Source organism: Leptonychotes weddellii, chromosome 12 (genome assembly GCF_054177405.1).
Source record: "Leptonychotes weddellii isolate Sample4059 chromosome 12, ASM5417740v2, whole genome shotgun sequence".
Lineage (NCBI taxonomy): Eukaryota > Metazoa > Chordata > Mammalia > Carnivora > Phocidae > Leptonychotes > Leptonychotes weddellii.
In genome coordinates this window covers 16,313,183-16,325,164 of record NC_138380.1, presented here as the reverse complement: position 1 = coordinate 16,325,164, position 11,982 = coordinate 16,313,183, and the positions used below count along the sequence as shown (strand labels likewise).

At 40.4% G+C, this 11,982-nt stretch overlaps 1 long non-coding RNA gene across 1 annotated transcript; it reads left to right on the top strand.

Moving 5' to 3' along the window:
* Positions 1-621: 621 nt before the first annotated feature.
* Positions 622-7,614, top strand: LOC145716473 (uncharacterized). Its single transcript, XR_014139128.1, has 2 exons — positions 622-3,156; positions 3,200-7,614. It is a non-coding gene; the product is annotated as an uncharacterized LOC145716473 (long non-coding RNA).
* The last annotated feature ends 4,368 nt before the right edge of the window (positions 7,615-11,982 follow it).

Below are 11,982 nucleotides of genomic sequence, written 5' to 3'. Positions count from 1 at the left end.
GATGTAGAAATCTTTTTTTTTTAAGATTTTATTTATTTATTTATTTGAGAGAGAGAGAGTGAGGGAGAGCATGAGAGGGGAGGGGGTCGGAGGGAGAAGCAGACTCCCCACCGAGCGGGGAGCCCGATGTGGGACTCGATCCTGGGACTCCAGGATCATGACCTGAGCTGAAGGCAGTCGCTTAACCAACTGAGCCACCCAGGCGCCCTGATGTAGAAATCTTGAAGGCTGACTAAACTGCATCCTAATCTTGGCATCCTTCTGTTCTCTGTGAGGCTGGGACGAAAAGAAGAGAAATTTTTTTTTAAAGAAAAGGTAGACAGCCTGTCTAGAAATTTGGCCATTAGAGAAGGCAACCCATCCTGCTGCCAGGTTGGGCTAGTCCCAGAGCCAGTGAGAAATGTCTCCTCTGCCCAGGCTGAAGTAGTTGTCCCAGTGTGGAAAGAGTGTGGTAAGATGAAGGCGAGAGCAAGATGCTCCTCCTAGAGTTTTAATTTTTAAATATCTCAGATGAGTACTGTATCCTAGTACACCAAGAATTTATTTTGCCAAAAGAGCAGAAGTTCTGCTTCAGAAAAATGAAGGTTTGCGCATCATCTAATACTATTTTGAGCCCCGACAACAAAGCATCCCTGGATAAGAATACATTCTATCATGCATTTTTCTTTGCTAAGATGTGCAAGAAAGATTTCTAAATGCAATCTGGTTATTTCCAGGCTCAACGAGATTGTTTCGCTCCAGATTTGTAGGTTATTTCTCATCTTGGAGCATGATCGCTTTTATCTAAATGCTGTTCCCACACATGCACAGGAATGGCCATGGTTATTTGTCTTCCAGTCTGGGATGCCTCCCCATGTTCTATAGCTTTTTTTTTGCGGCTGGGGGGGGTTGGGTGTTGTTATTTATTTATTTTTTTTGGTCAGTGCATGCATCTGTTAAAACCAATCCCCAGGGGGCAGCACTTGGCCAGCTTGGTGGCCAAACGCGGAAACCTAACTGGTCATGTTGCCACCCCAAGAAAAGAGAGAAGAGAGAGGTCAAATATTTCCCCACTCCTTTCGTGTAGTTATAGTTCTTTATTTTCCTGGCCCCTCGCCGCTTTTGACAGAATGGGCTAGGGAAAGCAGTTTGACTAGACAGGCATTTCATCATCCCCTGGTGTCATTTTTATTCCTTTGCTTGCATTTGCAAGCAACAGTCTCTTTTCAAATTTCAGCTTCCCTGTTACCTGGAAAGCCTTTCATATGTTCTTCTTCCCTCAGAAACATACCAAAATTGCCTCAACATTACAGTTCCTGATTACGTTTCCTCCTTTTGTGTTTTGCATAATTGGATTTTGCAAATTTTTGGCTGACTCTTGTAACACCGTTTGTAGTATTAAATCATGCCTTGCCTCACAGCAGATCCGGCTGTGGCCTGAGCGTTTTCCACATTGGACTATGAAGGGAATTAAAACCACCAAATCCAAGGGGAAAATGAAACATCCAAAATAGAAGAATATTGTAATCCTTCTATCTCCCTCTTACGACAAAGTTAGTTGGCCAACTGATAGGCAGAATGAAAGTCACTCTTTTTCCACGATTGGTCGTGTTTTATTTATTGGAGGATAACCTGGCTATATAGCCTTTAAGACACTGGGATGTTAAGTTGCCAAAAAAAAAGTAAGTTCCTTTGACAATTTTCTAGAGGTAAGCTAGAGTGTCACCATCTCTTCCTACGTATACATAATAAGGCCACATATTTCTTACTTGTTTTTAAGTCAGAGCAGGCCACTTAAGCTTACATTTACTCTGATTTGACAGGAATACGTTTTTAAAAATCTTTTTATTATAAAAAGCTTTAAGCGGCCACAAAAGCAGAGAGTATAAATAGCACAAAGAACACTCCTATGCCCGCCTGCCACCCAACTGCCACCTCATTCGCTTACGGCCACTGTTCTGTATATCTCCCCTCTCTCTTCCCCAGCCCCTACTGGATTATTCTGGAATAAATGCCAAACATCAAACGGGATAGATTCTGAAAAGGGAAATAGCTTAAATAGTGTCTGCACGGTTAAAGTGGAAGCCATCAATATTCCGTTTTGAACTTTGTCTTTTTCTCGGTACTTTAGAGACATCTCACGGCAGCCTTTGCTAAGTTGTCCAATTTGAGTCTTGGCTCGCATACAGTTTGTATTACCTCTGGTTGCTGTCTAGAGACCTGTTAGTCTGTTATGTGTGATTTCTGCTGAATACTGTGGGATGATTTGGCGACTCTGATGTTAAATTCAACTGTTTTAAAGATGAAAATGTTCCTGAGACTATTTTAAATAATTCTGAAACCAATTGCATAGGTTTAAGAAATGAGCAAATTTGTTGATGTTCTTGTAAATCAGGTTACTCACTATGGGAGAGGGGAGATAGAACATGGAAGCAGATAAAGAAGAACGCGGTTTTATTGGTTTGGAACTGGAGATATTTATATGAGTGTGTGTGTGTGTGCGCGCGTGCGCGCGCTTTCTCTCCCTAACACCACCTTCTCTCACCCCCAGCTCTGTTCCTGTTCCCTGAAAGGACCTGAAACAATAACCTAGTAATGATGAACTTACCTACAGCCCTGAGCTTGCTTTCTAATTACTCTTCCACAGAACCAGGGGTGTTTGGGAAAATGGTCAATTCCAGGTTTGGGACAGATAAAATATAAGGGGAACTTGGAACAGCTTGAGTCAGAAAAGAAGAAAACGCCCAAAGACTGATGGGACACAAAAATTGGCTTCAAGGGGCGCCTGGGTGGCTCAGTTGGTTGGGCGACTGCCTTCGGCTCAGGTCATGGTCCTGGAGTCCCTGGATTGAGTCCCGCATCGGGCTCCCTGCTCGGCAGGGAGTCTGCTTCTCCCTCTGACCCTCCTCCTTCTCATGCTCTCTGTCTCTCATTCTTAAAAAATCTTAAAAAAAAAAAAAATTGGCTTCAAGTGCCAAATTTGGGACAATTTGAGATTAAAAACAAGAGTGATGATCATGGATTATGGAACATTTGTCTCAGTCTGCTCAAGCTGCTGTAACAAAAAACCACAGACAAGGTGGCTTTAACAACAAACATTTGTCACAGTGTTGGAGACTGGGCCGTCAAAGATTAAGGAACTAGCAGATTTGGTGCCTGATGAGGGCCCTCCTGGTTGTCAGACAGATGTCTTCTTGCTCTCCTCTTGTGGAGGGCGGAGGGGAGGGCACTGGTCTCTTCCTCTTATGAAGACACTAATCTCATCATGGGTGGGGGGGCCTACCCTCAAGACCTCATGTAAATCTAAGTACCTCCTAAAGGCCGTCCCTCCAAAAACCATCACGTTGGGGATTAGGGCCTCAATATTCGAACTCTAATTGGATATTTTAATTAAAAGTTATAAAGGACATTTGGGGGCTGAAGAATTTAAAGGTGATGTGTGATGTCTTTAACTCACATTCAAATAGTTCGGCCAACACAATGTCCCTGTATATTTAGCGAGCGACAGAAAGCAAACGCAGTGAATATTGTAACTGATAAACTGAGGAAAGAATGTACTCTTCTTCCAGCTTTTCTGTAGGTTTGAAATTTTTCAAAATGAGACCAGGAAAACTAAAGTGACAGGAGGAAAAAAAACGCACAAAGAAGCAACTAAAACAACCTCTCTATAGTGACTTGGATAAAGGTACCTGCTTTCTGTGCCGTTTCACTCTTCCTGAAATCTCAGTCCTTGTTAGATGAGAGAAGAACTCCTCACGCCTGTATTGTCAAGAAACAAGTACCCTCATTTTATTTCAGTTACGCTTGGTGCTGCAGTTATAGGCATTACACCAACACTTAGCTTTTCTGCTGAGAGAGCAAATCAGGAACGGGGTTACGATTGCCATTACCTTGTAGCTGAACAAATGGGAAATGGAATTTCTTTCTCCTGGTGCAAAACTTTCTGTTTAATCTCCTTTACTGCCTTAGGGTGGCATTCCTTCTCACTGGCTCCGAAACCTTATGTAATGTCTGGGCCTCGGGTTCCTTGAATTTGAGCTCGCTGCAGCGGCAAGCTTGCAAATGTTCCTCGTGTCACTCATCTCAGGGTCCTAGCCCCCACCCGAATCCATGTGACTCTGAAGCAGCCTTGGTTTCTGCTCTTCCTCCGTGCATCCTTCTGCTAAGACTGCTGAGGGTCAGGGGCCTGCAGTGACTGGCTCTCACTGCCCCAAACAACAGGCAAATGGACCGTGTTGGTACTAAAGATTTGCCTTTTATTTATGCTGTGATTGACCACGTAAGCCTTCAGTCTAGTCTCGCTTAAAAAACAAAGTTTGTGAAAAAGATCCCGTTTTCGTGAAGGAAGCTCTACCTCTCAAGACAGTTTTATTGCTCAACCTGTTCATTTAATTCTCTGCAAAGCCAAGTTTTTTTAGACTTCAGCATAGCCCAGTAAACACAAACGCAACTCCAAAGAACCAGCGCCTAGTTTCCAGTGTGCAGAAGATAGATGCCTACTGATGGTAACTTTAGCAACCGTTGGCCAAGATGTCAGATGGTCACTTTCTCACTTTCTCAATAAGGCAACTGCAGCGCCGAGTTTACTCAAGGATTTTTCATGAATTCACTCGAGCCTCACAGCTACTGCAAAGGGAATGTCCACCAACCATGCTGCCTTGCCTCCACTCGAGAGGAAACTTCATTTGACATAATGCTGACCTCGGTGAGGAATCAGAGGGTTATTAGTGAAATTAATTGCATAAAATCTACCCTGTTAGTGAGAAGACTCTTGGGACTAATTGAAACTGGACCTTGGAACAAAGAGGGTAAAGTCCATCACATAGTTATGTGCCCATTGGCCACTTGGATTGAGGCCCTTAATCCATTCTGACACTTGTTCTATAGAATATCCATTAGAGTTCTCCAGGCAGTCCTTGGCCATAGGTTAGCTAGTCAGCATTTTAATTTCTGAAGCGCACTAGGATTCTGAACTGGACTGTAGGGAATGGGATTTGTAGCTGGAATTCCACATACTTTCCCGGGAGTCTTGGTATTTTATAATCTTTATTTTTTAATCCTTATTTAATCTTTATTTCTACACCCAGACACTGGGGGTCAGTATTTGTTCATAAATGCCTCTGGATTTGCCTGCAAACCTAGTTCTGACTATTTACAAGAGGTCATGGCCAAAGAGGCCTGAAATCGATCGTGGGATTTCTTTCCCTGATTATGTAACTGTAGAGCTCAGCCGATGTAAACGTAGAATGTAAATAGAGACCTCATGGATCCCCATGGAATTGTAACCTGGGAAAGAGGCAGACATAAATAAATATAAATTTAGATTTTCAATCTAAAATATAAACTCATACCAAGTCCTTGCTGGTTTCCGGAGTCTTGCTGGTGTCTGGCAAGAGTGGTCCCACCAATGCACTCGGATGCTCAGCCAGCATCCTGGCTGTCACCGTGACTTCCTTCTGATCAGTTACAGAGTCCTGTTGATTTTCTTTCCTTGTTCCTTTCAAATCCATCTCCTCTCTATCCTCCACGCTCAGGCCCGGGGTCACATCCTCAGCTTTGCTCTCTTTAAACATTTCAAACATTGATCTCCCTCCTTCTACTTTTACTCTTCTCCAGTCCTCTCCAAAAATTTGTCGGGTGACTTTTCAAAAGCTCTGCCACACAGAACTTGATGCAGACTTTCAGGGACACCAACACGTTTTTAAGGATCTGCCTTTGCCCTCATCGTCTATCACCTGCTCCTTACCTGCCTAGTATCTGCTCACCCCTCAGGACTCGTAGGCTCCCTTAGAGTCCCTGGCTTACCTATGCCAGACCTCACTTGTCCCCTTGTCCCTTCTCTTTGCCGGCAGGAGAACTGAACAAATCCCAAGTCCTCCGCCTCATGAAGCTGAGTGCCAGACAAGATCATGCAGATTTACTCTCCAAAATTTCAAAAATGTATCCCCCTTGAGCCCTGGACTGTTCATTTTTATTGATTCTTTAAAATAGTTCTCATCTAGCAGATATTTGATCTTAATCTGTACTGTGCTCTCTGGCTATCTTCCCATCAGTCCACACAGATGTGGAAACCCTGCTGCTGGTAGACAGAGAGCCAAGTGAAGCCAAGTGGCCTGACAGCTCAGAGCATTTCTCCATGGGCAGCTGCCATCATGGTGTGCAAACAGGTTAATGACTTGTGTTCTTGCTTTTTATTCAAATTACAGAGTTAAATGTAGCGGTGTAAATATTTTGAAAATAAGTAGAGAAGGGGCGCCTGGGTGGCTCAGATGGTTAAGTGTCTGCCTTCGGCTCAGGTCATGATCCCAGGGTCCTGGGATCGAGCCCCACATCGGGCTCCTGGCTCAGCGAGGAGCCTGCTTCTCCCTCTCCCTCTGCCTCTCTCCCTGTTCATGCTTTCTCCCTCCCTCTCTCTCTGTATCTCTGTGTCTCAAATGAATAAATAAAATCTTAAAAAAAAAATTAAAGTTTAAAAGAAAAGAAAATAAGTAGAGAAGATTCCTTAATCCTATTATCCTGAGAACTATTTCATTTATTTCTTCCTATATGCATTTTTCTCATAGATATATTCTTAATTTACATTCCATTGTGTGTTTTTTAATCATAAATATTTCTCCGTGGTTCATGGGCTTCAAACAATCTTAATATATGGGTAAATATTGGCCCATAATTTGGATAGAACTTAAATGTCCCAACAGGGAAAAAAACAATTAGATGCTTTCAATATTCTGCTATAATAACTAATTCTGTTTCTATAACTTCCTTACAGGCCCATCTTGAATGTGTGTGAGGTTCAGTACAAGAGCACAATGGCGGCCCACATGCTACTTGTCTAAATATTTTAAACTACCAATCAAGCTAACAAACTTACATAAAAGGTTTTGTATGTTTTATGTAACCTGACAAATACACCTTCAAAACAAAAAGTATTTTAAAATATGTAGATATTTTCTATGACTGAAAGCCAGCAAACATCAAGAATGGTTATGGAAGTCTTCTCTGAAAAGATTTCATATATACTAAACCTTGAATGATACAACCCATGTGTCAGTGTGTGCACGTGTGCATATGCGTGTGTGAATGCTAAGGCAGAAAAGGGGTATTTAAGAAGTAGGTAATAGCTAAAGTCAGGGTAGCTTGGGCACAGTAATGAGCAGTGAAGCATCATGGGATGGGATTAGAGAAGTAGACAGAAGCTACATTGGGCTATGTGAGAGGGATGGAAGATATGAGGAAGGTCTTCTCAGCAGAAGAGTGGTCCAGTGGTCCAAGCCCTTCTGGCCACAAAGAGCTTCAGCCATTTGAGCATAGTCTCCCCAAGGCAACATTTTACTTTCCACTGTTGTGAAATCTAATCCCTATGAGAATCATAAATCCTATCATCTTTAAAGAGAGATTAAGCCTCCCAAATATATGAATCACTGAGAGAACTGAAAGGAGAAATGGACAGCAATACAATAATAGTAGGAGACTTTAATACCTCCCCTTCAGTTAGGCTAGAACTACTAGACAGAAGATCAACAGGGAAACAGAGGACTTGAACAACACGATGGAACCAATTAGACCTAAGAGACATATATAAAACACTGCACCCCAAAACAGCAGAATACACATTCTTCTCAAATGCACATAGAACATTCACCAAGATAGATCACATGCTAAGTCACAAAGTAAGTCTTAACAAAGTTAAGAAGGTTGAACTCATACAAAGTATCTTCTTTGACCACATGAAATGAAACTAGGATTCAATAGCAGAAAGAAAACAGAAAAATCAGCTAAAATATGGAAATACATAATTCACTTTTGAAACAGTAAGTCAAAGAAGAAATCACAAGGGAATTTAGAAGAAATCTGGAGGTAAAATGAAAATACAACATTCCAAAATATATGGAACAGTAAAAGCAGTACTAAGAAGAAAGTTTATAGTGACAAATGCTTACATTAAGAAGAAAGGTCTCAAATCAACAATCTAATTTTGCATCCCAAGGAATTACAAAAGGAAGAGCAAACTAAACCAAAAGTTAGCAGAGAGAAGGAAATAATAAAGATTAGAGCACAGATTAATGGAAGAGAGACTAGAAGCAATAGAAAAATTAACAAGACCAAGAATTGGTTTTTTGAAAATATCAACAAAATTGGCATATCCTTAGCTAGACTCAGAAAAAGAGATGAAACTCAAATAATTAAAATTAGAAATGAAAGAAGGGACATTGCAACTGATGTCACAGGAGTAAAATGATTATAACAGACTACCATGAACAATTATATGCCAACAAGCTGGATAACCTAGAAGAAATGGGTACATTCCTGGAAACATCAACCTACCAACACTGACCCGTAAGAAATAAAAACAAAAAAAAATCAGAATAGACTTATAACTAATAAAGAGATTAAAGCAGTAATCAAAAGCCTCCCAACAAAGGAAAGTCTAGGACCAGAGGCTTCACTGGAAAATTCTACCAAATATTTAAAGAAGAATTAATACCAATCCTTCTAAAACTTTTCCAAAGAACTGAAGATGAGGGAACATTTTCAAACTCATTCTATGAGGCCAGAATTACTCTGATGCCAAAAAAGAAATAAAAGCCACTCAAATTGGAAAGAAAAAAGTAAAATTATATCTGTTTCACAGATGACATAATTTTATATGAGAAAACCCTAGGGATTACACAAAAAAGCTGTCAAAATGAAATTATTTTAACAAATTTACAGGCTAGAAAATCACACAAAAATCAACTATGTTTCTATACACTAACAATGACCAATCTGGAAAGAAAATTAAGACAACAAACTCATTTACTATAAAATCAAAAAGAATAAAATACTTAGGAATAAACTTAATCAAGATGAAAATCTTGTACACCAAATGCTACAGAACATTGCTAAAAGAAATTAAAGAAGATACAAATATATGGAAAGACATTCTGTGCTCATGGATTGGAAGACTTAACGTTGTTAAAATGTCCATACTAGCCAAAGTTATCTACAGATTCAGCACAATCCCTATCAAAATCCCAATGGCATTCTTTGCGGGGATGGAACTAAATATCCTAAAAAGGAATCTCAAGAGACCTGCAATACCCAAAGCAATCTTGAGGCCTCACACTGCCTGATTTCAGAACATACTACAAAGCAACAAGACTGTGTAGGACTGCCATAAAAACAGGTATATAAACCAATAGGACAGAACAGAGATCCCAGGGATAAAGCTTTGCATGATATGGTCAAATGATTTTTGATAAACACGCCAAAACTACACAATGGGGAAAGGACAGTGTCTTCAAATGGTATTGGGAAAACTGGATATCCATATGCAAAAGAACTAAGTTGGACCTTACCTTACACCACACATAAAAATCAACTCAAAATGGTTTAAAAACTTATCCACAAGACCTAAAAATATGAAACTCCTAGAGAAAATTTAGGGAGAAAGATTCAGGACATTGGATTTGGCAATGATTTCAAAAGCACAGGCAATGAAAGCAAAAATAGGCAAATGGAACTATATCAAATGTAAAAACTTTTGTGCATCAAAGGAAACTTTGAACAGAGTGAAAAGACAACCTACAGAATGGGAGAAAATATTTGCAAATCATATATATAAGAGGTTATATCCAAAATATGTAAGGAATTTCTACAACTCAACAACAACAAAAAACAAATAACCCAATTTAAAAATGCGCAAGGGACTTGAATAGACAATTCTCCAAAGAGAATATACAAATGGACTACACACATATGAAAAGATGTTCAATATCATTTATTATAAGAGAAATGCAAATCAAGGGGCACCTGGGCGGGTCAGTTGGTTAAGCGTCTGACTCTTGATTTTGGCTCAGGTCATGATCTCAGAGTTGTGAAATTGAGCCCCACCATCAGGCTCCGTGATTCTCTCTCTGCCTCTGCCCCTCCAACCCCTCTCTCCTCCTCTTTAAAAAAAAAAAAAAACAACGAAAAATGCAAATCAAAACTACATTGAGACATCACTTCACATCCATTAGAATGGCCATTATCAAAAGAACAGAAAATAACAAGTGTTGGCAAGGATGCAAAGAACTCTTTGGCACTATTGGTGGGGATGTAAAATGGTGCTGCCATTATGAAAAACAGTATAGAAGTTCCTCAAAAAATTAAAAATAGCATTACCATAAGATCCAGAAATCCCACTTCTAGGTATATATCCAAGAATTCAAACCAGGATATTGAAGAGATATTTATATACCTGTCAATTACAACGTTATTCACAACAGCCAAGAGATGGAAGCAACCCAAATGTCCACTGACAAATGAATGGATAAAGAAAAACATGATATATACATACAGTGGAATATTATGTAGACTTAAAAAAGAAGGAAATTCTCTCACCTGCTACAACATGGATGAACCTTGAGGACATTCTGCTAAGTGAAATAAGCCAGTCAGAAAAGGGGAAATACTGTATGATTCCATTCATATGAAGTATCTAAAGTAGCCAAAATCATACAAGCAGAAATTAGAAAGGTGATTGCCAAGGGCTAGGGGGAGAGGGGACTAGTAGTTAATGATTATAGAGTTTCAGTTTTGCAAGTTGAAAAAGTTCCAGGGATCCTGCTGCACAACAGTGTGAACATATTTGATTAAACTGTCCACTTAAAAATGGTTACATTGGTAAATTTAATGTCATGTGTTCTTATGATAATATAGAAAAGAGATTAAGAGAAAGATGTCTATACTTTTTTTTAAAGATTTATTTATTTTAGAGAGAAAGTGTGTGTGTGTGGAAGTGGGGAGAGGAGCAGAGGGAGAGAATCTCAAGTAGACTCCCCACGGAGCGTGGAGCCCAATGCGGGGCTGGATGCCACGACCCTGAGATCACAACCTGAGCTGAAATCAAGAGTCAGACACTCAACTCTCTGAGCCACCCAGGCGTTCCAAGACTGCCACACTTCTAAATGCACCACTGCTGGAAATGATGTCATGACAAGCATCAAAATGAAACGAAAACGACGATGACTGTTTTTATGACTGTCAAAGTCATGCAAAAGTACTATATTTGAAATCTTGATTTTAACTTTTACCATACAGGTGTCATGAATTACTCCCAAAGATGATTCTCTGATGCAAAGTAAGCCTGTCTTAGATCTCGTTAAATCCTCACAGCAATACTACGAGGATGCATTCTCACCTGACAGAGGAGCCTCAGAGAAGCTGAGTAACTGGCCCAAAGTCACAAAGCTAATATAGGGCTGCCTCAGGATTCAAATGCAGGGCTCTCTAACTCCACAGCCCATGCCCTTGGCCACTACACCATACTGCTTTTAGTTTGAAAAAAATTTTTACATTGAGATGTCCGTTTAAAATTGGCCAAAGATTATCCAATGAAGCTACAGTGAGCAAATCCCATTTTCATTCTCTTACAAACTAATATGGTGCCACATAAGTCCAACAGAACACTGAGTGGAGCTAGAGAGCTTAGATTTTTCACACAAAATTTAAGTGTTTGCTTTTCCCCATGAGACAAATAGAGTTTGCTTTCCTTCTTTTCTCAAACCATCTGCTTTGATATTTGGGGAGTCCTGAGCTTATGTGTTAAAGCCTCGCTGGATTATATGAATACATACGTAGGAATAGGTGAGCTGAACATTTTACTTGCCAAAAAGTAAAACAAACATTGTGCCTTCTTCAGTATGCGGTATTTAAAGCCACAGCGCTCCAGCCTTGGAAAACTATCAGTGCCAGGATCCTTAGTCAGAAACAGTAGAAACCACTCTCGCTAGTCTAAACAAAACAGGAGTTTGTTAAAGGATATCAAGTGCCTCACAGACTTCTTGGGAAGGCCAGAGAATTGAGCTTGGAAGGCCACTCTGCTGAGAATAACACCCAAAGCACGGAGTGGGGATGACTCCAGCAAGGACTCCAATGCCCCCGCCATTGGGCACAGACACTGTAGCTCCCAGCGATGACTTTGGGCACTGTGCTAGAACATCTGCTGCTGCTATCCCAATTGGCAACGGTCTAGTAGAT